The sequence below is a fragment of the Lissotriton vulgaris genome, chromosome 1_1 (assembly GCF_964263255.1).
Source record: "Lissotriton vulgaris chromosome 1_1, aLisVul1.2, whole genome shotgun sequence".
NCBI classification, from domain to species: Eukaryota; Metazoa; Chordata; class Amphibia; order Caudata; family Salamandridae; genus Lissotriton; species Lissotriton vulgaris.
In genome coordinates, this window is record NC_141685.1 from 234505543 (window position 1) to 234532925 (window position 27383).

Below are 27383 nucleotides of genomic sequence, written 5' to 3' on the forward strand. Positions count from 1 at the left end.
TGGGGCTCAAACCCACGACCCTGAGATTAAGAGTCTCATGCTCTACCGACTGAGCTAGCCGGGCTCCCACTTCAAGATGGTATGCAGACTAATCATTTTTTATGAAGGAAATCCATTCCTGGACAATTTTTGGGAGTTATTGCAGGTCTAATGCAAGATTAATCTCCATATTATGAGAGTCAATGCAATATTCAGGCAAAAATTACTCGTTTTCGCCCAACGTGGGGCTCGAACCCACGACCCTGAGATTAAGAGTCTCATGCTCTACCGACTGAGCTAGCCGGGCTCCCTCCTTAAGACAGTATGCAGACCAATCCCTTTTTGTGAAAAAAATCAAATCCTGGATATTCCTCTACTCTTGTTTTGCAAGGAAAGCCAGATTTATAAATCCTTCAGAGGACAGAGTGTCAAAAAAAATAAGAGAAAATGAAAATGGAAGTTGTGAGAACTTCATTTTGAGATTGCATAAGAATTCAAATTCCTCTCACATGCTAAAGAATACCTGAACCCTTTTGATTAAACCACTTTAGTTGTTATATTGAGACCATATTTGAAAGCCATCTGTGATTTTTCTGTTCTTACTCTGCAATGACCATGGGCAATGACAAGTTAAAAATAAAATGTATGCAAATTTTATAATGGAGAATGCGGGCATCGATCCCGCTACCTCTCGCATGCTAAGCGAGCACTCTACCATTTGAGCTAATTCCCCTGTGTGTTTAATCTGCATAACATGAAAAAAGTAACCTGACTGCCTTCCACACTTTATTTGCAGTCCAATTGCCCATAACAGTGTTCAGTTCACTCCTAACTTATGCCTTACCTCCACTTATGGGATGTTTTACAGTTCAGGTTGGCCTGTTTACTACTCGAATATGAGTGATATTGTGGTGTGTTCATCTAGACTCATACCCTACCTAATCTTGAAGTTAAATTTCCCACCAATGAGAAACCAAGGGAGATACCATTTTTGATAGTTATTGCATGTCTAATGCAAGAATAATCACCAGATTATGAGAGTCCAGCAAAAATTACTCATTTTCGCCCAACGTGGGGCTCAAACCCACGACCCTGAGATTAAGAGTCTCATGCTCTACCGACTGAGCTAGCCGGGCTCCCACTTCAAGATGGTATGCAGACTAATCATTTTTTATGAAGGAAATCCATTCCTGGACAATTTTTGGGAGTTATTGCAGGTCTAATGCAAGATTAATCTCCATATTATGAGAGTCAATGCAATATTCAGGCAAAAATTACTCGTTTTCGCCCAACGTGGAGCTCGAACCCACAACCCTGAGATTAAGAGTCTCATGCTCTACCGACTGAGCTAGCCGGGCTCCCTCCTTAAGACAGTATGCAGACCAATCCCTTTTTGTGAAAAAAATCAAATCCTGGATATTCCTCTACTCTTGTTTTGCAAGGAAAGCCAGATTTATACATCCTTCAGAGGACAGAGTGTAAAAAAAAATAAGAGAAAATGAAAATGGAAGTTGTGAGAACTTCATTTTGAGATTGCATAAGAATTCAAATTCCTCTCACATGCTAAAGAATACCTGAACCCTTTTGATTAAACCACTTTAGTTGTTATAATGAGACCATATTTGAAAGCAATCTGTGATTTTTCTGTTCTTACTCTGCAATGACCTTGGCAATGACAAGTTAAAAATAAAATGTATGCAAATTTTATAATGGAGAATGCGGGCATCGATCCCGCTACCTCTCGCATGCTAAGCGAGCGCTCTACCATTTGAGCTAATTCCCCTGTGTGTTTAATCTGCATAACATGAAAAAAGTAACCTCACTGCCTTCCACACTTTATTTGAAGTCCAATTGCCCATAACAGTGTTCAGTTCACTCCTAACTTATGCCTTACCTCCACTTATGGGATGTTTTACAGTTCAGGTTGGCCTGTTTACTACTCGATTATGAGTGATATTGTGGTGTGTTCATCTAGACTCATACTCTACCTAATCTTGAAGTTAAATTTCCCACCAATGAGAAACCAAGGGAGATACCATTTTTGATAGTTATTGCATGTCTAATGCAAGAATAATCACCAGATTATGAGAGTCCAGCAAAAATTACTCATTTTCGCCCAACGTGGGGCTCGAACCCACGACCCTGAGATTAAGAGTCTCATGCTCTACCGACTGAGCTAGCCGGGCTCCCACTTCAAGATGGTATGCAGACTAATCATTTTTTATGAAGGAAATCCATTCCTGGACAATTTTTGGGAGTTATTGCAGGTCTAATGCAAGATTAATCTCCATATTATGAGAGTCAATGCAATATTCAGGCAAAAATTACTCGTTTTCGCCCAACGTGGGGCTCGAACCCACGACCCTGAGATTAAGAGTCTCATGCTCTACCGACTGAGCTAGCCGGGCTCCCTCCTTAAGACAGTATGCAGACCAATCCCTTTTTGTGAAAAAAATCTAATCCTGGATATTCCTCTACTCTTGTTTTGCAAGGAAAGCCAGATTTATAAATCCTTCAGAGGACAGAGTGTCAAAAAAAATAAGAGAAAATGAAAATGGAAGTTGTGAGAACTTCATTTTGAGATTGCATAAGAATTCAAATTCCTCTCACATGCTAAAGAATACCTGAACCCTTTTGATTAAACCACTTTAGTTGTTATATTGAGACCATATTTGAAAGCCATCTGTGATTTTTCTGTTCTTACTCTGCAATGACCATGGGCAATGACAAGTTAAAAATAAAATGTATGCAAATTTTATAATGGAGAATGCGGGCATCGATCCCGCTACCTCTCGCATGCTAAGCGAGCGCTCAACCATTTGAGCTAATTCCCCTTTGTGTTTAATCTGCATAACATGAAAAAAGTAACCTCACTGCCTTCCACACTTTATTTGAAGTCCAATTGCCCATAACAGTGTTCAGTTCACTCCTAACTTATGCCTTACCTCCACTTATGGGATGTTTTACAGTTCAGGTTGGCCTGTTTACTACTCGAATATGAGTGATATTGTGGTGTGTTCATCTAGACTCATACCCTACCTAATCTTGAAGTTAAATTTCCCACCAATGAGAAACCAAGGGAGATACCATTTTTGATAGTTATTGCATGTCTAATGCAAGAATAATCACCAGATTATGAGAGTCCAGCAAAAATTACTCATTTTCGCCCAACGTGGGGCTCAAACCCACGACCCTGAGATTAAGAGTCTCATGCTCTACCGACTGAGCTAGCCGGGCTCCCACTTCAAGATGGTATGCAGACTAATCATTTTTTATGAAGGAAATCCATTCCTGGACAATTTTTGGGAGTTATTGCAGGTCTAATGCAAGATTAATCTCCATATTATGAGAGTCAATGCAATATTCAGGCAAAAATTACTCGTTTTTGCCCAACGTGGGGCTCGAACCCACGACCCTGAGATTAAGAGTCTCATGCTCTACCGACTGAGCTAGCCGGGCTCCCTCCTTAAGACAGTATGCAGACCAATCCCTTTTTGTGAAGAAAATCAAATCCTGGATATTCCTCTACTCTTGTTTTGCAAGGAAAGCCTGATTTATACATCCTTCAGAGGACAGAGTGTCAAAAAAAAATAAGAGAAAATGAAAACGGAAGTTGTGAGAACTTCATTTTGAGATTGCATAAGAATTCAAATTCCTCTCACATGCTAAAGAATACCTGAACCCTTTTGATTAAACCACTTTAGTTGTTATAATGAGACCATATTTGAAAGCCATCTGTGATTTTTCTGTTCTTACTCTGCAATGACCATGGGCAATGACAAGTTAAAAATAAAATGTATGCAAATTTTATAATGGAGAATGCGGGCATCGATCCCGCTACCTCTCGCATGCTAAGCGAGCGCTCTACCATTTGAGCTAATTCCCCTGTGTGTTTAATCTGCATAACATGAAAAAAGTAACCTCACTGCCTTCCACACTTTATTTGAAGTCCAATTGCCCATAACAGTGTTCAGTTCACTCCTAACTTATGCCTTACCTCCACTTATGGGATGTTTTACAGTTCAGGTTGGCCTGTTTACTACTCGAATATGAGTGATATTGCGCTGTGTTCATCTAGACTCATACCCTAGCTAATCTTGAAGTTAAATTTCCCACCAATGAGAAACCACATGTCTAATGCAAGAATATTCACCAGATTATGAGAGTCAATGCAATAATCCAGCAAAAATTACTCATTTTCGCCCAACGTGGGGCTCGAACCCACGACCCTGAGATTAAGAGTCTCATGCTCTACCGACTGAGCTAGCCGGGCTCCCACTTCAAGATGGTATGCAGACTAATCATTTTTTATGAAGGAAATCCATTCCTGGACAATTTTTGGGAGTTATTGCAGGTCTAATGCAAGATTAATCTCCATATTATGAGAGTCAATGCAATATTCAGGCAAAAATTACTCGTTTTCGCCCAACGTGGAGCTCGAACCCACGACCCTGAGATTAAGAGTCTCATGCTCTACCGACTGAGCTAGCCGGGCTCCCTCCTTAAGACAGTATGCAGACCAATCCCTTTTTGTGAAAAAAAATCAAATCCTGGATATTCCTCTACTCTTGTTTTGCAAGGAAAGCCAGATTTATACATCCTTCAGAGGACAGAGTGTCAAAAAAATAAGAGAAAATAAAAATATGGAAGTTGTGAGAACTTCATTTTGAGATTGCATAAGAATTCAAATTCCTCTCACATGCTAAAGAATACCTGAACCCTTTTGATTAAACCACTTTAGTTGTTATAATGAGACCATATTTGAAAGCCATCTGTGATTTTTCTGTTCTTACTCTGCAATGACCATGGGCAATGACAAGTTAAAAATAAAATGTATGCAAATTTTATAATGGAGAATGCGGGCATCGATCCCGCTACCTCTCGCATGCTAAGCGAGCGCTCTACCATTTGAGCTAATTCCCCTGTGTGTTTAATCTGCATAACATGAAAAAAGTAACCTCACTGCCTTCCACACTTTATTTGAAGTCCAATTGCCCATAACAGTGTTCAGTTCACTCCTAACTTATGCCTTACCTCCACTTATGGGATGTTTTACAGTTCAGGTTGGCCTGTTTACTACTCGATTATGAGTGATATTGTGGTGTGTTCATCTAGACTCATACTCTACCTAATCTTGAAGTTAAATTTCCCACCAATGAGAAACCAAGGGAGATACCATTTTTGATAGTTATTGCATGTCTAATGCAAGAATAATCACCAGATTATGAGAGTCCAGCAAAAATTACTCATTTTCGCCCAACGTGGGGCTCGAACCCACGACCCTGAGATTAAGAGTCTCATGCTCTACCGACTGAGCTAGCCGGGCTCCCACTTCAAGATGGTATGCAGACTAATCATTTTTTATGAAGGAAATCCATTCCTGGACAATTTTTGGGAGTTATTGCAGGTCTAATGCAAGATTAATCTCCATATTATGAGAGTCAATGCAATATTCAGGCAAAAATTACTCGTTTTCGCCCAACGTGGGGCTCGAACCCACGACCCTGAGATTAAGAGTCTCATGCTCTACCGACTGAGCTAGCCGGGCTCCCTCCTTAAGACAGTATGCAGACCAATCCCTTTTTGTGAAAAAAATCTAATCCTGGATATTCCTCTACTCTTGTTTTGCAAGGAAAGCCAGATTTATAAATCCTTCAGAGGACAGAGTGTCAAAAAAAATAAGAGAAAATGAAAATGGAAGTTGTGAGAACTTCATTTTGAGATTGCATAAGAATTCAAATTCCTCTCACATGCTAAAGAATACCTGAACCCTTTTGATTAAACCACTTTAGTTGTTATATTGAGACCATATTTGAAAGCCATCTGTGATTTTTCTGTTCTTACTCTGCAATGACCATGGGCAATGACAAGTTAAAAATAAAATGTATGCAAATTTTATAATGGAGAATGCGGGCATCGATCCCGCTACCTCTCGCATGCTAAGCGAGCACTCTACCATTTGAGCTAATTCCCCTGTGTGTTTAATCTGCATAACATGAAAAAAGTAACCTCACTGCCTTCCACACTTTATTTGCAGTCCAATTGCCCATAACAGTGTTCAGTTCACTCCTAACTTATGCCTTACCTCCACTTATGGGATGTTTTACAGTTCAGGTTGGCCTGTTTACTACTCGAATATGAGTGATATTGTGGTGTGTTCATCTAGACTCATACCCTACCTAATCTTGAAGTTAAATTTCCCACCAATGAGAAACCAAGGGAGATACCATTTTTGATAGTTATTGCATGTCTAATGCAAGAATAATCACCAGATTATGAGAGTCCAGCAAAAATTACTCATTTTCGCCCAACGTGGGGCTCAAACCCACGACCCTGAGATTAAGAGTCTCATGCTCTACCGACTGAGCTAGCCGGGCTCCCACTTCAAGATGGTATGCAGACTAATCATTTTTTATGAAGGAAATCCATTCCTGGACAATTTTTGGGAGTTATTGCAGGTCTAATGCAAGATTAATCTCCATATTATGAGAGTCAATGCAATATTCAGGCAAAAATTACTCGTTTTCGCCCAACGTGGAGCTCGAACCCACGACCCTGAGATTAAGAGTCTCATGCTCTACCGACTGAGCTAGCCGGGCTCCCTCCTTAAGACAGTATGCAGACCAATCCCTTTTTGTGAAAAAAATCAAATCCTGGATATTCCTCTACTCTTGTTTTGCAAGGAAAGCCAGATTTATACATCCTTCAGAGGACAGAGTGTAAAAAAAAATAAGAGAAAATGAAAATGGAAGTTGTGAGAACTTCATTTTGAGATTGCATAAGAATTCAAATTCCTCTCACATGCTAAAGAATACCTGAACCCTTTTGATTAAACCACTTTAGTTGTTATAATGAGACCATATTTGAAAGCCATCTGTGATTTTTCTGTTCTTACTCTGCAATGACCATGGGCAATGACAAGTTAAAAATAAAATGTATGCAAATTTTATAATGGAGAATGCGGGCATCGATCCCGCTACCTCTCGCATGCTAAGCGAGCGCTCAACCATTTGAGCTAATTCCCCTTTGTGTTTAATCTGCATAACATGAAAAAAGTAACCTCACTGCCTTCCACACTTTATTTGAAGTCCAATTGCCCATAACAGTGTTCAGTTCACTCCTAACTTATGCCTTACCTCCACTTATGGGATGTTTTACAGTTCAGGTTGGCCTGTTTACTACTCGAATATGAGTGATATTGTGGTGTGTTCATCTAGACTCATACCCTACCTAATCTTGAAGTTAAATTTCCCACCAATGAGAAACCAAGGGAGATACCATTTTTGATAGTTATTGCATGTCTAATGCAAGAATAATCACCAGATTATGAGAGTCCAGCAAAAATTACTCATTTTCGCCCAACGTGGGGCTCAAACCCACGACCCTGAGATTAAGAGTCTCATGCTCTACCGACTGAGCTAGCCGGGCTCCCACTTCAAGATGGTATGCAGACTAATCATTTTTTATGAAGGAATCCATTCCTGGACAATTTTTGGGAGTTATTGCAGGTCTAATGCAAGATTAATCTCCATATTATGAGAGTCAATGCAATATTCAGGCAAAAATTACTCGTTTTTGCCCAACGTGGGGCTCGAACCCACGACCCTGAGATTAAGAGTCTCATGCTCTACCGACTGAGCTAGCCGGGCTCCCTCCTTAAGACAGTATGCAGACCAATCCCTTTTTGTGAAGAAAATCAAATCCTGGATATTCCTCTACTCTTGTTTTGCAAGGAAAGCCTGATTTATACATCCTTCAGAGGACAGAGTGTCAAAAAAAAATAAGAGAAAATGAAAACGGAAGTTGTGAGAACTTCATTTTGAGATTGCATAAGAATTCAAATTCCTCTCACATGCTAAAGAATACCTGAACCCTTTTGATTAAACCACTTTAGTTGTTATAATGAGACCATATTTGAAAGCCATCTGTGATTTTTCTGTTCTTACTCTGCAATGACCATGGGCAATGACAAGTTAAAAATAAAATGTATGCAAATTTTATAATGGAGAACGCGGGCATCGATCCCGCTACCTCTCGCATGCTAAGCGAGCGCTCTACCATTTGAGCTAATTCCCCTGTGTGTTTAATCTGCATAACATGAAAAAAGTAACCTCACTGCCTTCCACACTTTATTTGAAGTCCAATTGCCCATAACAGTGTTCAGTTCACTCCTAACTTATGCCTTACCTCCACTTATGGGATGTTTTACAGTTCAGGTTGGCCTGTTTACTACTCGAATATGAGTGATATTGCGCTGTGTTCATCTAGACTCATACCCTAGCTAATCTTGAAGTTAAATTTCCCACCAATGAGAAACCAAGGGAGATACCATTTCTGATAGTTATTGCATGTCTAATGCAAGAATATTCACCAGATTATGAGAGTCAATGCAATAATCCAGCAAAAATTACTCATTTTCGCCCAACGTGGGGCTCGAACCCACGACCCTGAGATTAAGAGTCTCATGCTCTACCGACTGAGCTAGCCGGGCTCCCACTTCAAGATGGTATGCAGACTAATCATTTTTTATGAAGGAAATCCATTCCTGGACAATTTTTGGGAGTTATTGCAGGTCTAATGCAAGATTAATCTCCATATTATGAGAGTCAATGCAATATTCAGGCAAAAATTACTCGTTTTCGCCCAACGTGGAGCTCGAACCCACGACCCTGAGATTAAGAGTCTCATGCTCTACCGACTGAGCTAGCCGGGCTCCCTCCTTAAGACAGTATGCAGACCAATCCCTTTTTGTGAAAAAAAATCAAATCCTGGATATTCCTCTACTCTTGTTTTGCAAGGAAAGCCAGATTTATACATCCTTCAGAGGACAGAGTGTCAAAAAAATAAGAGAAAATAAAAATATGGAAGTTGTGAGAACTTCATTTTGAGATTGCATAAGAATTCAAATTCCTCTCACATGCTAAAGAATACCTGAACCCTTTTGATTAAACCACTTTAGTTGTTATAATGAGACCATATTTGAAAGCCATCTGTGATTTTTCTGTTCTTACTCTGCAATGACCATGGGCAATGACAAGTTAAAAATAAAATGTATGCAAATTTTATAATGGAGAATGCGGGCATCGATCCCGCTACCTCTCGCATGCTAAGCGAGCGCTCTACCATTTGAGCTAATTCCCCTGTGTGTTTAATCTGCATAACATGAAAAAAGTAACCTCACTGCCTTCCACACTTTATTTGAAGTCCAATTGCCCATAACAGTGTTCAGTTCACTCCTAACTTATGCCTTACCTCCACTTATGGGATGTTTTACAGTTCAGGTTGGCCTGTTTACTACTCGATTATGAGTGATATTGTGGTGTGTTCATCTAGACTCATACTCTACCTAATCTTGAAGTTAAATTTCCCACCAATGAGAAACCAAGGGAGATACCATTTTTGATAGTTATTGCATGTCTAATGCAAGAATAATCACCAGATTATGAGAGTCCAGCAAAAATTACTCATTTTCGCCCAACGTGGGGCTCGAACCCACGACCCTGAGATTAAGAGTCTCATGCTCTACCGACTGAGTTAGCCGGGCTCCCACTTCAAGATGGTATGCAGACTAATCATTTTTTATGAAGGAAATCCATTCCTGGACAATTTTTGGGAGTTATTGCAGGTCTAATGCAAGATTAATCTCCATATTATGAGAGTCAATGCAATATTCAGGCAAAAATTACTCGTTTTTGCCCAACGTGGGGCTCGAACCCACGACCCTGAGATTAAGAGTCTCATGCTCTTCCGACTGAGCTAGCCGGGCTCCCTCCTTAAGACAGTATGCAGACCAATCCCTTTTTGTGAAAAAATGGAAAGGGGCGACCACTCGGTCCCCCCGAACGTATGGCGGAGTGCCTCGATCCCCCCGGGAAGCCATTTTTGGGCGGGAGGCGCGTCTCGGCTGGTATGCCCGAAGCGGCGTAGCCGGGGCGCGCCTTTTCCCGCCCTAGAGTGGGCTGGCCTAGACACCGACGTAGCCAGCCCCGCCCTAGGGGCAGGCAGGGGCGGGTTCTCGCCCGCCCTGAAGACGGATAAAAAGAGACGCAAGACCAGAAGACGTCCTCTTGTTCTTGTGCTCCGAAGCTGCACCTCCTCGCTACCCGTGAGCTCGGGACAGAACGAAGAGCCAATTTTGAGCGTTTTTGATCTTTTTCTTTGTCTTCTAGATACTTCGTCGGAGAAATGCCAAAGAAAGTCGCAAAGAGAATGACGACCGACCAGATGGTGCGGGCCCTTTGCAAAGAGGTGTCCGACATAAAGAAACGGTTGGCGAATCGGGACGGGGAGGAGGGTTCGGGCCCTGCGCCGGCTGGAGGGAGACCTAAGAGGCCGAGAAGGGTTCCAGCCGGTGGAGACGTCCCGGTCCCCTCTGTACCGCTCGAGGCGCCGACCCCAGTACCAATGGAGGGGAATCCAATCCCCGTTGTCGTCACCCCGACATCCAAAGAAGACATGCCCCCCGAGCTGGCAGCACAGCTAGCAGCTTGGTTGGGGGATAGTAGTGATGGCGCCACGGCTGCCGAGGCACAGGCGTTGATAAAAGGGCTTCGTGAGAAGAGAGATGCAGCTAAAGTGACTGCGCCGTTGGCGGGAATAGACAAGCCGCAAGCGGCCGAAGCTGCGTCCGGTGCAGGTAAGCGGCCATTGCCGATTGCAAGGGACGAGTCAGCACCCTCTCGTAGAGAGAGATTGGGACAACATGTGCCTTTAGCTATGAAAGAAAAGATCTGGGCTGGGGAGTACGTGAATATTTTCTCCTTGCTTGTTGATCATTATGAGGTGGAGCATGTTAAAAGTCAGAAGGACCTAATGCATCCGAGTGTTTGGCGCGCAAAAATGGCCGCCTTTAAGGTAAATGAGAATATTGACAACTGGGGCAATGCGTGGGGTATTTTTACATCGATTTTGGGGGAACGTAGGCCCGAGTTGCTTTCTGAATTTCCCATTTATCAATCACGAATTATGGGTTACTCGACAGCGTATCAAGGTAACCATTGGTTTTGTTATGACAATCTGTTCAGGAAAGAAAAGGAACATAACAAGGGTTTGACTTGGGATTGTTACGATTCTGTAACATGGGATAAAATGAAAGAATCAGGAATGTTAAAGATGCCATTGGTTGGGAGCAATGTTGTAGATTACTCCCGCCAAAATGTGGGGACGCCCTTTCGACCAAGTACGAGCACCGACGATCAGTCGAGGCCCGCAGGCAATACAGGGAGGAAGGGTTTCTGCTTTAATTTCAACAAAGGGAAATGTACCAGACCTCCGGGATCGTGTAAATTCAAACATGAGTGTAGTACGTGTGGGTCGTCCCATCCTGAGTCATCGTGCAGAGCCAGAACGGGTGAGAATGGGGGTAAGGGAGGCGCCAAACAGGTCTAAACTAGTCCGAGGGGCGCCTTTACCAACCCCGATTGATACCTTGCAATGATTCCCTGGCTCAGTGAATACCCGGATCGTACTTCTGCTGGGGTGCTGCGGAACGGTTTTTCACATGGTTTCCGCATCCCGGTAGGGGACTTTCAGGGTGTAGGGATTAGCAAAAATCAACTTTCTGTTTTACAACATACATCTGTGGTGCAAGAAAAAATTCAGAAAGAGGTTAGCCGGGGACGGGTCGCTGGCCCGTTTAGTGTACTCCCGGTACCGGATTTTGTTTGTTCTCCGTTAGGGGTGGTCCCCAAGAAGGACCCAGGTGAGTTTCGTTTGATCCATAATTTGTCTGCTCCACACGGCCTTTCGGTGAACGACGCAATTGATCCAGAAGTTTGTTCGGTGCGATACGCATCGTTTGATGAGGCAGTAGCCATCTTGAATCGCCTGGGGCCCGGGACGTTGATGGCGAAATCAGATATCGAGTCAGCGTTCCGGTTGCTCCCGGTACACCCAGACGATCAGCGTCTTTTGGGATTCGGGTTCCAGGGGTCATTTTACATGGATAGGTGTATGCCAATGGGATGCTCTATATCATGTGCTTATTTTGAGCAATTCAGTACTTTCCTGCAATGGGTGTTCACGAAGAAAACGGGTTTCCGAAATGTAATGCACTACCTTGACGACTTTTTGTTCCTTGGTCCCGCCGGAAATCCCGAATGTGCTCAGGCCTTAGCTGAATTCTGTGTGTTGATGGGTCATTTTGGCGTGCCATTGGCACCGGGTAAAACTATGGGTCCCACGACTTGCCTCGAGTTTTTGGGGATCGAGTTGGACTCAAGGGAGGGGTGTTTCCGTTTACCAGCTAGCAAAGTGTTAAAATTCTGGGCAGCCCTCCAAGTATGTTTGAATGCATCTAAGGTTACACTGCATCAGTTGCAACAATTAGTGGGAAAGTTGAACTTTGCCTTGAGGGTGATCCCAATGGCTCGCCCTTTTTCCCGCTCAATTGCCCAAGCGATGGTTGGCCTAAAGGAGGGTCATCATCGCACGAGGTTATCGGCTGAGGTCCGCCAGGACATGCGGATTTGGTTAGCATTTTTGGCGGACTTCAATGGCCGAGTCGTCTGGAACAAGCCAGCCGTGTCCTCAGAAGAGCTTGGGCTATGGACAGATTCAGCAGGAAGCATAGGCTTTGGCGCCATCTTCGGCACAAAGTGGTCTGCTCAAAGGTGGCCCCTATGGTGGCACGAGAAGGGGCTAACGAGTAATATTGCTTTCCTTGAACTATTTCCCATTCTGGTGGCCCTGAGAACCTGGCCAGAAGGGTTCAGAGATCATTCTGTCGTGTTCGGGTCCGACAATATGACCGTGGTAGAATGCATCAATAGTCAGGCAGCCCATTGTAAATTGATTTTGAGGCTGCTCAAAGAAATTGTCCTACTGTGTATGCAACTGAACGTGGTATTCAGAGCAAAACATGTCCCAGGGGTGATGAATCAGGCTGCTGATGCACTGTCTCGTTTTCACATGCAGGCTTTCTCGGGTTTCCTTCCTTCAGCGGACCCGGAGCCGGCACCCTTCCCCGAAGCTCTCTGGTCTCTCGGTGCCCCGAACTTCGTCACCTCGTGGGAGAGAGTCTAGCACCCAGGACAAGGAAGGCATATGAAGGGGCGTTCCAGGCCTATTTAGCCTTTTTGGGGGCAGAGAGAGGGGGACTTTGGGGTCAGGAAGAGTGGGTTGTACTTTTTCTGATGTCCTTACGTAGGGCTGGGAAATCGGTGGCTACGGCCCAAAGGCATCGTGCCGCCATTTCTTTTGTTGCCAGGGCCCATGGCATCCTGGACCCAACAGCGTCTTTTACAGTACAGAAAGCGCTGCGTGGGTGGCAACGCCTAGAGGGTCGCAGAGTAGACGTAAGACGACCGATAGGTTTAGACAGGTTGTCCCAGTTACTGGCCACACTCCCTAACACATGCTCGTCCCCTTTCGAGACCTGTTTGTTCCGGACTGCATTTACGCTGGCATTTCACGGGGCTATGAGAGTTAGTGAGCTAGTTGCAAGGAACAAACAGGATGTGACGGGGGGCTTGTGCAGGGAACATGTTCAGATCAGGGGTGATGTGATGATTGTCTCCTTTCTCAGGTCCAAGACTGACCAAGATGGGAGAGGGGACTGCACGATCATTCGCAGGAACCCCGAGTCATCCATGTGTCCGGTACAGTGCTTAGAAGATTACCTAGCACGAAGGGTGGCATCATGGGGGGGGACATTGTTGAGGCATGCAGACGCCACCCCGCTGACGAGGTTTCAGTTTCAGCGGGTGCTTGCAATGGCCATTGCCGCAGCGGGCTTGGACCCGGGCGAATTTGGGACCCATTCCTTTCGAATAGGGGCTGCCACTGAAGCTACAGCCAGGGGTCTTAATGTAGAACAAGTGAAACGTGTGGGGCGCTGGTCCTCCAATTGTTATAAGAGGTACGTGCGATTGCACATGTTGTGAAGCTGTAATCATGTACTCACGCTTCTTGTCTTTTGTTTGTTTTCAGTTGCGCAAGCCTACGCGGCAGGGCGAACTGTGCAGTCGACCCAACACCAGGCCAGCGGTCGCACGTCACCGGCTGTGAGGAAGGAGGTGTGGGTCGTGGGCCACTCATACGTGAGACGGGCCGCAGACGTATTCAAAGCAGGTGACATGATTCACGTACCTGGGGAATACGGGTACAGAGTGTCCTTCTACGGAAGGGGCGGTCTCTGTATTGACCAGTTTCAGGAATTTTTTGAGGGTTTGTTAGAGCGGATGAGGTCACCGCCGTCCATAGTCATAGTGCATTTGGGGGGCAATGATTTGGTCACCACCGGTAGATGACTTCTCCTGGAGGCTATGCTTTCCACGGTAAGTTGATTAGCGAGGAGAGTTCCGGGGTGCATAATTGCGTGGTCTCATGTGATCCCACGAAAAGTGTGGCGGGGGGCTATCTCGATCCCTGCTTTGAATCATTCTGTTAGAAAATTGAATAACAAAGTGAGTAGGTTGTTCCGTTCCAAGACATTGCATTCGATCTCGCATAGTTGTATTAATGATGACAGTATGTATCTGGGGGATGGTGTGCATTTGTCGAGGGTGGGGAATGAGTTACTCATAGGTGACTTCCTAGCTTGGTTAAAATCGTTAAAACATGACCTTTAGGTAGGAGTTTTGTGGGGGGTCCGGATAGCCGGTCAACTATCCGGACCTGTGGCGGTAAGGTCATGATCGGTGAGCACTAATTGGTAGATCCCTATGAGTGGGCGTCACCCAACACGGATGGGAGCGCTCGGGAGAGGTGGCCATTGGCCCCTCAATGGGGAGGCGGTCCCGTCTAAGGGCGGGTCGCCGGAAGTAAAGGAAAGGCGGTCAAGGCCCCTTCCTTTGTAGGAGGGGTTACAGCCCCCTCCTGGGGGAATTTCCCGGGGCCAGTGTCATCTGCGACGGCAGATGCGGTAAGTTGTGTGGGGTGGGGGGAGGTCCACGATACCTTCTAGATACCACACACAAGTCTTCGAACGACCTTTAAATGGCGTCGAGTCTTAAGTGCCCCCGTCAAGTCAAGGGAAATTGTTAGTAGTTGCACTTGAGGTAAGCCTCTGTGCTGTCGCCCCTCCCAAGTGGGAGGGGTAAGTCTGGTTAGGGATCTTGACACCGGTTATGACCTTGCCGTTGGCCCTTAAACGTTAGGATGTACAATTTCGTGTTTCTAGAGAATGTTTTTGTAGGATGCTAGTTCGGCTAGGAGAACCTCTGTATTAGAGAATATGTTAAGGTTAGCCAAACATCGCAATGTGATAATGAAATTGTACATAACATGAAACGTTTAATGTTTTAATTTTTTGTTTTAATAAATACGGCCGGGAGGGTCACTCCCTCCCACATCCAAAAACTTTAAGAACTGTTTCCGGTTTCCCTCCTTTTGGGGATTGTGTTGAGAGGGGGTGGCGGGTATCTCAGCCATAATCAAATCCTGGATATTCCTCTACTCTTGTTTTGCAAGGAAAGCCAGATTTATAAATCCTTCAGAGGACAGAGTGTCAAAAAAAATAAGAGAAAATGAAAATGGAAGTTGTGAGAACTTCATTTTGAGATTGCATAAGAATTCAAATTCCTCTAACATGCTAAAGAATACCTGAACCCTTTTGATTAAACCACTTTAGTTGTTATATTGAGACCATATTTGAAAGCCATCTGTGATTTTTCTGTTCTTACTCTGCAATGACCATGGGCAATGACAAGTTAAAAATAAAATGTATGCAAATTTTATAATGGAGAATGCGGGCATCGATCCCGCTACCTCTCGCATGCTAAGCGAGCACTCTACCATTTGAGCTAATTCCCCTGTGTGTTTAATCTGCATAACATGAAAAAAGTAACCTCACTGCCTTCCACACTTTATTTGCAGTCCAATTGCCCATAACAGTGTTCAGTTCACTCCTAACTTATGCCTTACCTCCACTTATGGGATGTTTTACAGTTCAGGTTGGCCTGTTTACTACTCGAATATGAGTGATATTGTGGTGTGTTCATCTAGACTCATACCCTACCTAATCTTGAAGTTAAATTTCCCACCAATGAGAAACCAAGGGAGATACCATTTTTGATAGTTATTGCATGTCTAATGCAAGAATAATCACCAGATTATGAGAGTCCAGCAAAAATTACTCATTTTCGCCCAACGTGGGGCTCAAACCCACGACCCTGAGATTAAGAGTCTCATGCTCTACCGACTGAGCTAGCCAGGCTCCCACTTCAAGATGGTATGCAGACTAATCATTTTTTATGAAGGAAATCCATTCCTGGACAATTTTTGGGAGTTATTGCAGGTCTAATGCAAGATTAATCTCCATATTATGAGAGTCAATGCAATATTCAGGCAAAAATTACTCGTTTTCGCCCAACGTGGAGCTCGAACCCACGACCCTGAGATTAAGAGTCTCATGCTCTACCGACTGAGCTAGCCGGGCTCCCTCCTTAAGACAGTATGCAGACCAATCCCTTTTTGTGAAAAAAATCAAATCCTGGATATTCCTCTACTCTTGTTTTGCAAGGAAAGCCAGATGTATACATCCTTCAGAGGACAGAGTGTAAAAAAAAATAAGAGAAAATGAAAATGGAAGTTGTGAGAACTTCATTTTGAGATTGCATAAGAATTCAAATTCCTCTCACATGCTAAAGAATACCTGAACCCTTTTGATTAAACCACTTTAGTTGTTATAATGAGACCATATTTGAAAGCCATCTGTGATTTTTCTGTTCTTACTCTGCAATGACCATGGGCAATGACAAGTTAAAAATAAAATGTATGCAAATTTTATAATGGAGAATGCGGGCATCGATCCCGCTACCTCTCTCATGCTAAGCGAGCGCTCTACCATTTGAGCTAATTCCCCTTTGTGTTTAATCTGCATAACATGAAAAAAGTAACCTCACTGCCTTCCACACTTTATTTGAAGTCCAATTGCCCATAACAGTGTTCAGTTCACTCCTAACTTATGCCTTACCTCCACTTATGGGATGTTTTACAGTTCAGGTTGGCCTGTTTACTACTCGAATATGAGTGATATTGTGGTGTGTTCATCTAGACTCATACCCTACCTAATCTTGAAGTTAAATTTCCCACCAATGAGAAACCAAGGGAGATACCATTTTTGATAGTTATTGCATGTCTAATGCAAGAATAATCACCAGATTATGAGAGTCCAGCAAAAATTACTCATTTTCGCCCAACGTGGGGCTCAAACCCACGACCCTGAGATTAAGAGTCTCATGCTCTACCGACTGAGCTAGCCGGGCTCCCACTTCAAGATGGTATGCAGACTAATCATTTTTTATGAAGGAAATCCATTCCTGGACAATTTTTGGGAGTTATTGCAGGTCTAATGCAAGATTAATCTCCATATTATGAGAGTCAATGCAATATTCAGGCAAAAATTACTCGTTTTCGCCCAACGTGGGGCTCGAACCCACGACCCTGAGATTAAGAGTCTCATGCTCTACCGACTGAGCTAGCCGGGCTCCCTCCTTAAGACAGTATGCAGACCAATCCCTTTTTGTGAAGAAAATCAAATCCTGGATATTCCTCTACTCTTGTTTTGCAAGGAAAGCCTGATTTATACATCCTTCAGAGGACAGAGTGTCAAAAAAAAATAAGAGAAAATGAAAACGGAAGTTGTGAGAACTTCATTTTGAGATTGCATAAGAATTCAAATTCCTCTCACATGCTAAAGAATACCTGAACCCTTTTGATTAAACCACTTTAGTTGTTATAATGAGATCATATTTGAAAGCCATCTGTGATTTTTCTGTTCTTACTCTGCAATGACCATGGGCAATGACAAGTTAAAAATAAAATGTATGCAAATTTTATAATGGAGAATGCGGGCATCGATCCCGCTACCTCTCGCATGCTAAGCGAGCGCTCTACCATTTGAGCTAATTCCCCTGTGTGTTTAATCTGCATAACATGAAAAAAGTAACCTCACTGCCTTCCACGCTTTATTTGAAGTCCAATTGCCCATAACAGTGTTCAGTTCACTCCTAACTTATGCCTTACCTCCACTTATGGAATGTTTTACAGTTCAGGTTGGCCTGTTTACTACTCGAATATGAGTGATATTGCGCTGTGTTCATCTAGACTCATACCCTAGCTAATCTTGAAGTTAAATTTCCCACCAATGAGAAACCAAGGGAGATACCATTTCTGATAGTTATTGCATGTCTAATGCAAGAATATTCACCAGATTATGAGAGTCAATGCAATAATCCAGCAAAAATTACTCATTTTCGCCCAACGTGGGGCTCGAACCCACGACCCTGAGATTAAGAGTCTCATGCTCTACCGACTGAGCGAGCCGGGCTCCCACTTCAAAATGGTATGCAGACTAATCATTTTTTATGAAGGAAATCCATTCCTGGACAATTTTTGGGAGTTATTGCAGGTCTAATGCAAGATTAATCTCCATATTATGAGAGTCAATGCAATATTCAGGCAAAAATTACTCATTTTCGCCCAACGTGGAGCTCGAACCCACGACCCTGAGATTAAGAGTCTCATGCTCTACCGACTGAGCTAGCCGGGCTCCCTCCTTAAGACAGTATGCAGACCAATCCCTTTTTGTGAAAAAAAATCAAATCCTGGATATTCCTCTACTCTTGTTTTGCAAGGAAAGCCAGATTTATACATCCTTCAGAGGACAGAGTGTCAAAAAAAATAAGAGAAAATGAAAATGGAAGTTGTGAGAACTTCATTTTGAGATTGCATAAGAATTCAAATTCCTCTCACATGCTAAAGAATACCTGAACCCTTTTGATTAAACCACTTTAGTTGTTAGAATGAGACCATATTTGAAAGCCATCTGTGATTTTTCTGTTCTTACTCTGCAATGACCATGGGCAATGACAAGTTAAAAATAAAATGTATGCAAATTTTATAATGGAGAATGCGGGCATCGATCCCGCTACCTCTCGCATGCTAAGCGAGCGCTCTACCATTTGAGCTAATTCCCCTGTGTGTTTAATCTGCATAACATGAAAAAAGTAACCTCACTGCCTTCCACACTTTATTTGAAGTCCAATTGCCCATAACAGTGTTCAGTTCACTCCTAACTTATGCCTTACCTCCACTTATGGGATGTTTTACAGTTCAGGTTGGCCTGTTTACTACTCGATTATGAGTGATATTGTGGTGTGTTCATCTAGACTCATACTCTACCTAATCTTGAAGTTAAATTTCCCACCAATGAGAAACCAAGGGAGATACCATTTTTGATAGTTATTGCATGTCTAATGCAAGAATAATCACCAGATTATGAGAGTCCAGCAAAAATTACTCATTTTCGCCCAACGTGGGGCTCGAACCCACGACCCTGAGATTAAGAGTCTCATGCTCTACCGACTGAGCTAGCCGGGCTCCCACTTCAAGATGGTATGCAGACTAATCATTTTTTATGAAGGAAATCCATTCCTGGACAATTTTTGGGAGTTATTGCAGGTCTAATGCAAGATTAATCTCCATATTATGAGAGTCAATGCAATATTCAGGCAAAAATTACTCGTTTTCGCCCAACGTGGAGCTCGAACCCACGACCCTGAGATTAAGAGTCTCATGCTCTACCGACTGAGCTAGCCGGGCTCCCTCCTTAAGACAGTATGCAGACCAATCCCTTTTTGTGAAAAAAATCAAATCCTGGATATTCCTCTACTCTTGTTTTGCAAGGAAAGCCAGATTTATACATCCTTCAGAGGACAGAGTGTCAAAAAAAATAAGAGAAAATGAAAATGGAAGTTGTGAGAACTTCATTTTGAGATTGCATAAGAATTCAAATTCCTCTCACATGCTAAAGAATACCTTAACCCTTTTGATTAAACCACTTTAGTTGTTATAATGAGACCATATTTGAAAGCCATCTGTGATTTTTCTGTTCTTACTCTGCAATGACCATGGGCAATGACAAGTTAAAAATAAAATGTATGCAAATTTTATAATGGAGAATGCGGGCATCGATCCCGCTACCTCTCGCATGCTAAGCGAGCACTCTACCATTTGAGCTAATTCCCCTGTGTGTTTAATCTGCATAACATGAAAAAAGTAACCTCACTGCCTTCCACACTTTATTTGCAGTCCAATTGCCCATAACAGTGTTCAGTTCACTCCTAACTTATGCCTTACCTCCACTTATGGGATGTTTTACAGTTCAGGTTGGCCTGTTTACTACTCGAATATGAGTGATATTGTGGTGTGTTCATCTAGACTCATACCCTACCTAATCTTGAAGTTAAATTTCCCACCAATGAGAAACCAAGGGAGATACCATTTTTGATAGTTATTGCATGTCTAATGCAAGAATAATCACCAGATTATGAGAGTCCAGCAAAAATTACTCATTTTCGCCCAACGTGGGGCTCAAACCCACGACCCTGAGATTAAGAGTCTCATGCTCTACCGACTGAGCTAGCCAGGCTCCCACTTCAAGATGGTATGCAGACTAATCATTTTTTATGAAGGAAATCCATTCCTGGACAATTTTTGGGAGTTATTGCAGGTCTAATGCAAGATTAATCTCCATATTATGAGAGTCAATGCAATATTCAGGCAAAAATTACTCGTTTTCGCCCAACGTGGAGCTCGAACCCACGACCCTGAGATTAAGAGTCTCATGCTCTACCGACTGAGCTAGCCGGGCTCCCTCCTTAAGACAGTATGCAGACCAATCCCTTTTTGTGAAAAAAATCAAATCCTGGATATTCCTCTACTCTTGTTTTGCAAGGAAAGCCAGATTTATACATCCTTCAGAGGACAGAGTGTAAAAAAAAATAAGAGAAAATGAAAATGGAAGTTGTGAGAACTTCATTTTGAGATTGCATAAGAATTCAAATTCTTCTCCCATGCTAAAGAATACCTGAACCCTTTTGATTAAACCACTTTAGTTGTTATAATGAGACCATATTTGAAAGCCATCTGTGATTTTTCTGTTCTTACTCTGCAATGACCATGGGCAATGACAAGTTAAAAATAAAATGTATGCAAATTTTATAATGGAGAATGCGGGCATCGATCCCGCTACCTCTCGCATGCTAAGCGAGCGCTCTACCATTTGAGCTAATTCCCCTTTGTGTTTAATCTGCATAACATGAAAAAAGTAACCTCACTGCCTTCCACACTTTATTTGAAGTCCAATTGCCCATAACAGTGTTCAGTTCACTCCTAACTTATGCCTTACCTCCACTTATGTGATGTTTTACAGTTCAGGTTGGCCTGTTTACTACTCGAATATGAGTGATATTGTGGTGTGTTCATCTAGACTCATACCCTACCTAATCTTGAAGTTAAATTTCCCACCAATGAGAAACCAAGGGAGATACCATTTTTGATAGTTATTGCATGTCTAATGCAAGAATAATCACCAGATTATGAGAGTCCAGCAAAAATTACTCATTTTCGCCCAACGTGGGGCTCAAACCCACGACCCTGAGATTAAGAGTCTCATGCTCTACCGACTGAGCTAGCCGGGCTCCCACTTCAAGATGGTATGCAGACTAATCATTTTTTATGAAGGAAATCCATTCCTGGACAATTTTTGGGAGTTATTGCAGGTCTAATGCAAGATTAATCTCCATATTATGAGAGTCAATGCAATATTCAGGCAAAAATTACTCGTTTTCGCCCAACGTGGGGCTCGAACCCACGACCCTGAGATTAGGAGTCTCATGCTCTACCGACTGAGCTAGCCGGGCTCCCTCCTTAAGACAGTATGCAGACCAATCCCTTTTTGTGAAGAAAATCAAATCCTGGATATTCCTCTACTCTTGTTTTGCAAGGAAAGCCTGATTTATACATCCTTCAGAGGACAGAGTGTCAAAAAAAAATAAGAGAAAATGAAAACGGAAGTTGTGAGAACTTCATTTTGAGATTGCATAAGAATTCAAATTCCTCTCACATGCTAAAGAATACCTGAACCCTTTTGATTAAACCACTTTAGTTGTTATAATGAGATCATATTTGAAAGCCATCTGTGATTTTTCTGTTCTTACTCTGCAATGACCATGGGCAATGACAAGTTAAAAATAAAATGTATGCAAATTTTATAATGGAGAATGCGGGCATCGATCCCGCTACCTCTCGCATGCTAAGCGAGCGCTCTACCATTTGAGCTAATTCCCCTGTGTGTTTAATCTGCATAACATGAAAAAAGTAACCTCACTGCCTTCCACACTTTATTTGAAGTCCAATTGCCCATAACAGTGTTCAGTTCACTCCTAACTTATGCCTTACCTCCACTTATGGAATGTTTTACAGTTCAGGTTGGCCTGTTTACTACTCGAATATGAGTGATATTGCGCTGTGTTCATCTAGACTCATACCCTAGCTAATCTTGAAGTTAAATTTCCCACCAATGAGAAACCAAGGGAGATACCATTTCTGATAGTTATTGCATGTCTAATGCAAGAATATTCACCAGATTATGAGAGTCAATGCAATAATCCAGCAAAAATTACTCATTTTCGCCCAACGTGGGGCTCGAACCCACGACCCTGAGATTAAGAGTCTCATGCTCTACCGACTGAGCGAGCCGGGCTCCCACTTCAAAATGGTATGCAGACTAATCATTTTTTATGAAGGAAATCCATTCCTGGACAATTTTTGGGAGTTATTGCAGGTCTAATGCAAGATTAATCTCCATATTATGAGAGTCAATGCAATATTCAGGCAAAAATTACTCATTTTCGCCCAACGTGGAGCTCGAACCCACGACCCTGAGATTAAGAGTCTCATGCTCTACCTACTGAGCTAGCCGGGCTCCCTCCTTAAGACAGTATGCAGACCAATCCCTTTTTGTGAAAAAAAATCAAATCCTGGATATTCCTCTACTCTTGTTTTGCAAGGAAAGCCAGATTTATACATCCTTCAGAGGACAGAGTGTCAAAAAAAATAAGAGAAAATGAAAATGGAAGTTGTGAGAACTTCATTTTGAGATTGCATAAGAATTCAAATTCCTCTCACATGCTAAAGAATACCTGAACCCTTTTGATTAAACCACTTTAGTTGTTAGAATGAGACCATATTTGAAAGCCATCTGTGATTTTTCTGTTCTTACTCTGCAATGACCATGGGCAATGACAAGTTAAAAATAAAATGTATGCAAATTTTATAATGGAGAATGCGGGCATCGATCCCGCTACCTCTCGCATGCTAAGCGAGCGCTCTACCATTTGAGCTAATTCCCCTGTGTGTTTAATCTGCATAACATGAAAAAAGTAACCTCACTGCCTTCCACACTTTATTTGAAGTCCAATTGCCCATAACAGTGTTCAGTTCACTCCTAACTTATGCCTTACCTCCACTTATGGAATGTTTTACAGTTCAGGTTGGCCTGTTTACTACTCGAATATGAGTGATATTGCGCTGTGTTCATCTAGACTCATACCCTAGCTAATCTTGAAGTTAAATTTCCCACCAATGAGAAACCAAGGGAGATACCATTTCTGATAGTTATTGCATGTCTAATGCAAGAATATTCACCAGATTATGAGAGTCAATGCAATAATCCAGCAAAAATTACTCATTTTCGCCCAACGTGGGGCTCGAACCCACGACCCTGAGATTAAGAGTCTCATGCTCTACCGACTGAGCGAGCCGGGCTCCCACTTCAAAATGGTATGCAGACTAATCATTTTTTATGAAGGAAATCCATTCCTGGACAATTTTTGGGAGTTATTGCAGGTCTAATGCAAGATTAATCTCCATATTATGAGAGTCAATGCAATATTCAGGCAAAAATTACTCATTTTCGCCCAACGTGGAGCTCGAACCCACGACCCTGAGATTAAGAGTCTCATGCTCTACCTACTGAGCTAGCCGGGCTCCCTCCTTAAGACAGTATGCAGACCAATCCCTTTTTGTGAAAAAAAATCAAATCCTGGATATTCCTCTACTCTTGTTTTGCAAGGAAAGCCAGATTTATACATCCTTCAGAGGACAGAGTGTCAAAAAAAATAAGAGAAAATGAAAATGGAAGTTGTGAGAACTTCATTTTGAGATTGCATAAGAATTCAAATTCCTCTCACATGCTAAAGAATACCTGAACCCTTTTGATTAAACCACTTTAGTTGTTAGAATGAGACCATATTTGAAAGCCATCTGTGATTTTTCTGTTCTTACTCTGCAATGACCATGGGCAATGACAAGTTAAAAATAAAATGTATGCAAATTTTATAATGGAGAATGCGGGCATCGATCCCGCTACCTCTCGCATGCTAAGCGAGCGCTCTACCATTTGAGCTAATTCCCCTGTGTGTTTAATCTGCATAACATGAAAAAAGTAACCTCACTGCCTTCCACACTTTATTTGAAGTCCAATTGCCCATAACAGTGTTCAGTTCACTCCTAACTTATGCCTTACCTCCACTTATGGGATGTTTTACAGTTCAGGTTGGCCTGTTTACTACTCGATTATGAGTGATATTGTGGTGTGTTCATCTAGACTCATACTCTACCTAATCTTGAAGTTAAATTTCCCACCAATGAGAAACCAAGGGAGATACCATTTTTGATAGTTATTGCATGTCTAATGCAAGAATAATCACCAGATTATGAGAGTCCAGCAAAAATTACTCATTTTCGCCCAACGTGGGGCTCGAACCCACGACCCTGAGATTAAGAGTCTCATGCTCTACCGACTGAGCTAGCCGGGCTCCCACTTCAAGATGGTATGCAGACTAATCATTTTTTATGAAGGAAATCCATTCCTGGACAATTTTTGGGAGTTATTGCAGGTCTAATGCAAGATTAATCTCCATATTATGAGAGTCAATGCAATATTCAGGCAAAAATTACTCGTTTTCGCCCAACGTGGAGCTCGAACCCACGACCCTGAGATTAAGAGTCTCATGCTCTACCGACTGAGCTAGCCGGGCTCCCTCCTTAAGACAGTATGCAGACCAATCCCTTTTTGTGAAAAAAATCAAATCCTGGATATTCCTCTACTCTTGTTTTGCAAGGAAAGCCAGATTTATACATCCTTCAGAGGACAGAGTGTCAAAAAAAATAAGAGAAAATGAAAATGGAAGTTGTGAGAACTTCATTTTGAGATTGCATAAGAATTCAAATTCCTCTCACATGCTAAAGAATACCTTAACCCTTTTGATTAAACCACTTTAGTTGTTATAATGAGACCATATTTGAAAGCCATCTGTGATTTTTCTGTTCTTACTCTGCAATGACCATGGGCAATGACAAGTTAAAAATAAAATGTATGCACATTTTATAATGGAGAATGCGGGCATCGATCCCGCTACCTCTCGCATGCTAAGCGAGCGCTCTACCATTTGAGCTAATTCCCCTTTGTGTTTAATCTGCATAACATGAAAAAAGTAACCTCACTGCCTTCCACACTTTATTTGAAGTCCAATTGCCCATAACAGTGTTCAGTTCACTCCTAACTTATGCCTTACCTCCACTTATGGGATGTTTTACAGTTCAGGTTGGCCTGTTTACTACTCGATTATGAGTGATATTGTGGTGTGTTCATCTAGACTCATACTCTACCTAATCTTGAAGTTAAATTTCCCACCAATGAGAAACCAAGGGAGATACCATTTTTGATTGTTATTGCATGTCTAATGCAAGAATAATCACCAGATTATGAGAGTCCAGCAAAAATTACTCATTTTCGCCCAACGTGGAGCTCGAACCCACGACCCTGAGATTAAGAGTCTCATGCTCTACCAACTGAGCTAGCCGGGCTCCCGCTTCAAGATGGTATGCAGACTAATCATTTTTTATGAAGGAAATCCATTCCTGGACAATTTTTGGGAGTTATTGCAGGTCTAATGCAAGATTAATCTCCATATTATGAGAGTCAATGCAATATTCAGGCAAAAATTACTCGTTTTCGCCCAACGTGGGGCTCGAACCCACGACCCTGAGATTAAGAGTCTCATGCTCTACCGACTGAGCTAGCCGGGCTCCCTCCTTAAGACAGTATGCAGACCAATCCCTTTTTGTGAAAAAAATCACATCCTGGATATTCCTCTACTCTTGTTTTGCAAGGAAAGCCAGATTTATACATCCTTCAGAGGACAGAGTGTCAAAAAAAATAAGAGAAAATGAAAATGGAAGTTGTGAGAACTTCATTTTGAGATTGCATAAGAATTCAAATTCCTCTCACATGCTAAAGAATACCTGAACCCTTTTGATTAAACCACTTTAGTTGTTATATTGAGACCATATTTGAAAGCCATCTGTGATTTTTCTGTTCTTACTCTGCAATGACCATGGGCAATGACAAGTTAAAAATAAAATGTATTCAAATTTTATAATGGAGAATGCGGGCATCGATCCCGCTACCTCTCGCATGCTAAGCGAGCGCTCTACCATTTGAGCTAATTCCCCTTTGTGTTTAATCTGCATAACAAGAAAAAAGTAACCTCACTGCCTTCCACACTTTATTTGAAGTCCAATTGCCCATAACAGTGTTCAGTTCACTCCTAACTTATGCCTTACCTCCACTTATGGGATGTTTTACAGTTCAGGTTGGCCTGTTTACTACTCGATTATGAGTGATATTGTGGTGTGTTCATCTAGACTCATACTCTACCTAATCTTGAAGTTAAATTTCCCACCAATGAGAAACCAAGGGAGATACCATTTTTGATAGTTATTGCATGTCTAATGCAAGAATAATCACCAGATTATGAGAGTCCAGCAAAAATTACTCATTTTCGCCCAACGTGGGGCTCGAACCCACGACCCTGAGATTAAGAGTCTCATGCTCTACCGACTGAGCTAGCCGGGCTCCCGCTTCAAGATGGTATGCAGACTAATCATTTTTTATGAAGGAAATCCATTCCTGGACAATTTTTGGGAGTTATTGCAGGTCTAATGCAAGATTAATCTCCATATTATGAGAGTCAATGCAATATTCAGGAAAAAATTACTCGTTTTCACCCAACGTGGGGCTCTAACCCACGACCCTGAGATTAAGAGTCTCATGCTCTACCGACTGAGCTAGCCGGGCTCCCTCCTTAAGACAGTATGCAGACCAATCCCTTTTTGTGAAAAAAATCAAATCCTGGATATTCCTCTACTCTTGTTTTGCAAGGAAAGCCAGATTTATACATCCTTCAGAGGACAGAGTGTCAAAAAAATAAGAGAAAATGAAAATGGAAGTTGTGAGAACTTCATTTTGAGATTGCATAAGAATTCAAATTCCTCTCACATGCTAAAGAATACCTGAACCCTTTTGATTAAACCACTTTAGTTGTTATAATGAGACCATATTTGAAAGCCATCTGTGATTTTTCTGTTCTTACTCTGCAATGACCATGGGCAATGACAAGTTAAAAATAAAATGTATGCAAATTTTATAATGGAGAATGCGGGCATCGATCCTGCTACCTCTCGCATGCTAAGCGAGCGCTCTACCATTTGAGCTAATTCCCCTGCGTGTTTAATCTGCATAACATGAAAAAAGTAACCTCACTGCCTTTCAC

General features: G+C 42.3%; 15 non-coding genes across 15 annotated transcripts; all 15 read right to left on the reverse strand.

Moving 5' to 3' along the window:
- Positions 1 to 1689: 1689 nt before the first annotated feature.
- TRNAA-AGC (transfer RNA alanine (anticodon AGC)) lies at positions 1690 to 1762 on the reverse strand. Its single transcript has one exon. It is a non-coding gene; the product is annotated as a tRNA-Ala (tRNA).
- Positions 1763 to 3365: 1603 nt separating this feature from the next.
- TRNAK-CUU (transfer RNA lysine (anticodon CUU)) lies at positions 3366 to 3438 on the reverse strand. Its single transcript has one exon. It is a non-coding gene; the product is annotated as a tRNA-Lys (tRNA).
- Positions 3439 to 3792: 354 nt separating this feature from the next.
- On the reverse strand, positions 3793 to 3865 carry TRNAA-AGC (transfer RNA alanine (anticodon AGC)). The gene has a single exon. It is a non-coding gene; the product is annotated as a tRNA-Ala (tRNA).
- Positions 3866 to 4829: 964 nt separating this feature from the next.
- TRNAA-AGC (transfer RNA alanine (anticodon AGC)) lies at positions 4830 to 4902 on the reverse strand. Its single transcript has one exon. It is a non-coding gene; the product is annotated as a tRNA-Ala (tRNA).
- Positions 4903 to 7555: 2653 nt separating this feature from the next.
- TRNAK-CUU (transfer RNA lysine (anticodon CUU)) lies at positions 7556 to 7628 on the reverse strand. Its single transcript has one exon. It is a non-coding gene; the product is annotated as a tRNA-Lys (tRNA).
- A 1419-nt stretch (positions 7629 to 9047) lies between these two features.
- On the reverse strand, positions 9048 to 9120 carry TRNAA-AGC (transfer RNA alanine (anticodon AGC)). Its single transcript has one exon. It is a non-coding gene; the product is annotated as a tRNA-Ala (tRNA).
- Positions 9121 to 17762: 8642 nt separating this feature from the next.
- TRNAA-AGC (transfer RNA alanine (anticodon AGC)) lies at positions 17763 to 17835 on the reverse strand. The gene has a single exon. It is a non-coding gene; the product is annotated as a tRNA-Ala (tRNA).
- A 991-nt stretch (positions 17836 to 18826) lies between these two features.
- Positions 18827 to 18899, reverse strand: TRNAA-AGC (transfer RNA alanine (anticodon AGC)). The gene has a single exon. It is a non-coding gene; the product is annotated as a tRNA-Ala (tRNA).
- Positions 18900 to 20928: 2029 nt separating this feature from the next.
- On the reverse strand, positions 20929 to 21001 carry TRNAA-AGC (transfer RNA alanine (anticodon AGC)). Its single transcript has one exon. It is a non-coding gene; the product is annotated as a tRNA-Ala (tRNA).
- Positions 21002 to 21553: 552 nt separating this feature from the next.
- Positions 21554 to 21626, reverse strand: TRNAR-CCU (transfer RNA arginine (anticodon CCU)). The gene has a single exon. It is a non-coding gene; the product is annotated as a tRNA-Arg (tRNA).
- A 354-nt stretch (positions 21627 to 21980) lies between these two features.
- On the reverse strand, positions 21981 to 22053 carry TRNAA-AGC (transfer RNA alanine (anticodon AGC)). Its single transcript has one exon. It is a non-coding gene; the product is annotated as a tRNA-Ala (tRNA).
- A 991-nt stretch (positions 22054 to 23044) lies between these two features.
- On the reverse strand, positions 23045 to 23117 carry TRNAA-AGC (transfer RNA alanine (anticodon AGC)). Its single transcript has one exon. It is a non-coding gene; the product is annotated as a tRNA-Ala (tRNA).
- A 991-nt stretch (positions 23118 to 24108) lies between these two features.
- On the reverse strand, positions 24109 to 24181 carry TRNAA-AGC (transfer RNA alanine (anticodon AGC)). Its single transcript has one exon. It is a non-coding gene; the product is annotated as a tRNA-Ala (tRNA).
- Positions 24182 to 25159: 978 nt separating this feature from the next.
- Positions 25160 to 25232, reverse strand: TRNAA-AGC (transfer RNA alanine (anticodon AGC)). The gene has a single exon. It is a non-coding gene; the product is annotated as a tRNA-Ala (tRNA).
- Positions 25233 to 26210: 978 nt separating this feature from the next.
- Positions 26211 to 26283, reverse strand: TRNAA-AGC (transfer RNA alanine (anticodon AGC)). The gene has a single exon. It is a non-coding gene; the product is annotated as a tRNA-Ala (tRNA).
- Between the last annotated feature and the right edge of the window lie 1100 nt (positions 26284 to 27383).